General features: G+C 33.9%; 1 pseudogene; it reads right to left on the bottom strand.

Annotated features, from left to right (window-relative positions):
* LOC107025189 overlaps positions 1–1,566 on the bottom strand; it is a 3,451-nt pseudogene extending 1,885 nt beyond the window's left edge.
* Positions 1,567–3,229: the final 1,663 nt, after the last annotated feature.

Here is a 3,229-nt window from a genome sequence, read left to right as displayed (position 1 = left end):
TCAACACAGAGAACCTCTCTGAAACAATTTCTCCAACAAAATCTTCATTACTGTCAAAAAAGGTTGCGGCCAGAACTACACCCGTCAAGATGAACACCTCTTTCTAACCTGGTTCAATAATCGATTATCAAATCACTGAACCTGACTTCATCATTGAATCTGGCTCTGATACCACTTGTTAGGATCGAAAATAAGCAGATGTAAATGCGGAAGCTAGCAACGCAAACCTCGAAAGACCACTAGTAAGAAGACAAAGAGAAATATACCAAAAGACACAAAGATTTAACGTGGTTCGGTCAATCGACCTACGTCCACAAAGGAGATGAGCAATCCACTATAAATATGAGAGTACAAAATACAGAGAGAAACAACCTCAACCAATTCACTCGGAATACATGAGAGGTTCACACAAGTGATAACGTATCAAGCTTGTGACCCACAAATTCTCCCTCTAACCAAAACTCTCAAAACCCTTAAGACTACATTGTGAATGCTGATTAAGTTAGAAGGAACATTCCTCTATTTATAGACTCCTAAACCTTTTCCTACAAGAAATGGATTAGTCAATCCAAAACCTTTTCCTAAAAGGAAAACCTATTCATGGTAAGAAATTTAGGGCAAATAAAACCCAACAGTTTCAGCATCCACAGGCAGACGTATTGAACCCAAGAACCTAACCCCACTTCATTCAAGTGCAATAGCCATCTCGATAAGCTGTGATGGCTGAAAAATACCCGCGCTTCCAAAGCACAGAAAAAGAATAGAGGAAGGTAGCTGCTGGTCTAGCCATTTCATGATTTCTTCATCTTCAGATTTTGAATTCCCTTTAGCATTTTGTGACTCAAGGTCAAGAAGAAATCCTACTGTGTAAACTGGAGGTAATTGAGGATCAGATGCTAAGCTATTAACAGTGTAACTTTCGAATTCCTTTGGTTTCTTTGAACCTGACACCATGGTTACGGAATGAGTCGTAACCTTGCTTGACAAATGCAAAAGTAGGTAAGACTTTTGAGGTTACTGGATGAGCATTGGCTGCTATATTTAAATCACCATCAGATCGATTAAATTCTCTCCCAAATTGGTCATGCCAAACGGCCAGGTAAAGCGGGAAACCAAGAAAACCAGCACCGGAAGTAAAGAAAAGATAGGAAGGAATGTCAAGTTCATTTGCTACATCAATCATTGAAGTGCAAAACATATCAATGACTAGCCCAATGATTTTCGGGTTCGAATCAGTACCAGACCATGACTTGTTGCTGATAATTGCATCCTTAACAATGGGTCGATAACTTGCTATCAAAAGAGAGATGTAGTTCTCAAAAGACTTGGCAAGTTCTTCCGGAGATGGCGGTTCGATTTGAGCAAGTGTGATATATCTAATTCGACTTCCCTCAGGAGTAGAGACAGAGCTTCGCTCAATGTAAGCATCCCATGGTGGTCTTATAATGAGAATTGTTACATATACCCTTTCATCTCTACTAACCAAATTCTCTGCAAACTTGCAAATCGAAACAAGGTGTGACCAATGGATGGGACAGGCACAAATACCAGCTCTAATTTGCTCATATTTTGTACTACTAAATAACCAGAACATGAAAATATGTTTAATGATATAAGAGTGGATTTGTGATGTTTTTCTGGTAGTGGTTTAGTTTGAGTACTCGTTATAAGATAATATATAAGATATAGATATGATACTAATTTTTTATTTATGTTTGGTATATTCTATTATTATTGTACATATAAACGGTCGATCTCTTTCTTTCTCCACCAACTTTGCTGGCTCAGAGTTGTTTTCACGTTAACAAATGTCAATATATGATAGTTTAATTATGGGTAAAAATTAAATAATTGTATCTTTAACAATTGGTCGATAACTTGCTATCAAAAGAGAGATGTAATTCTCAATAGATTTTTATTTACTTAAGCTGTTTTAGCTTTCAGGGCAGTTTGGGGTCTTGGCTCAATAAATCATTTTATTTAGTTTAGACGCTTTCAGACTTTAGTATTCAGTTGTAATAGAATTATTCTTGAATTTTGTTTTAGTTATCTTTTTGTTTATAGCTTCCTCTTAAGTTTTCATATGAAATGCTTAGATATGCTATGTCAACGATTAGTTTGGAATCACTTGTAATTTTATGTCTCGATTGAGTGTAGACTAGGATCGTGATAAAAGGCTTGAAACTTTGATCCCTTGTTCTTGCCTTGAGAGGATACTTGGAGAGAAGAAACTTTGATTTCTCCAAATTCTTAAAACTTTCGTGTACATAAGATTCATCAGCAAAAACCCACGTTTACACTCCTCTTTTTTCTCCCTAAATTCATATCATATTCTTAAAAATTATAATTTTCAAATTAATTTGATTTTCAAAAGTATTCTATCTCAAGTCAATCAATTTCAAACATATGAATAGGTAGAATTTTGTCTTCGCCATTATTGTCATCTTCCGTTTTTTTTTCCTGATACATATGGGTCATGCCCATCATTTAGTATAGGGGTTACTCATCTAAATTCTTCTAAATACTAAAATGAGATCTTGGGGTCCCTCTTCTCCTCCTCCAAATGTCGGAGCTGATAAACTTTCTTGTGACAATGTGTTGCCAAGATTTTTATTGTACACCTAATGGACTACCACAAATGCAGTAACAATCTGATACATTATCGATCTGTTGAGAAGGAGAAGGAGAAGGAGATCAGATTGTTGATTTTATTTTTATTTTTTCTAGTTCTTCTTTTTTTGATATATATGGGTTCATATTTTTAATGCATCATTTGAATTTTCTTAAATTAATGTATAGTCTTCTTTTCAGCATTATGATACATTACAATTTCATCATGCTCAATATATCGTGTTTAAATATTAATTTTGATACATAAACTTAATTTATTGAAACACAAATCGAATACATAACTATTGCAAAATTCATCATTTTTTACTACCTGATACATACTCCTAAACTTATTCAACTATAAGGTTATGTATCTCTAAACATTATCAAATATTATTGTTGACACATAAACACTTGTGTTTTATGACAACATCAGTTTGTATCATTTTCTTAGTTATGTATATGACACAACATTGATAGAGCAATGTATAATTTGTGTTTGTATAAAGCAAGAGAAAAATTTGAAATACAAATACAAAAGTATTAACTCAATTCAATTGTATACGAATTCAAATTTTATGCAGATATATAAACACAATCATTGATACATGTACATAGT

Source organism: Solanum pennellii, chromosome 7 (genome assembly GCF_001406875.1).
Source record: "Solanum pennellii chromosome 7, SPENNV200".
Taxonomy (NCBI): Eukaryota; Viridiplantae; Streptophyta; class Magnoliopsida; order Solanales; family Solanaceae; genus Solanum; species Solanum pennellii.
The sequence above is the reverse complement of the archived record's forward strand: the minus strand, read 5'-3'. Positions and strand labels throughout refer to the sequence as shown.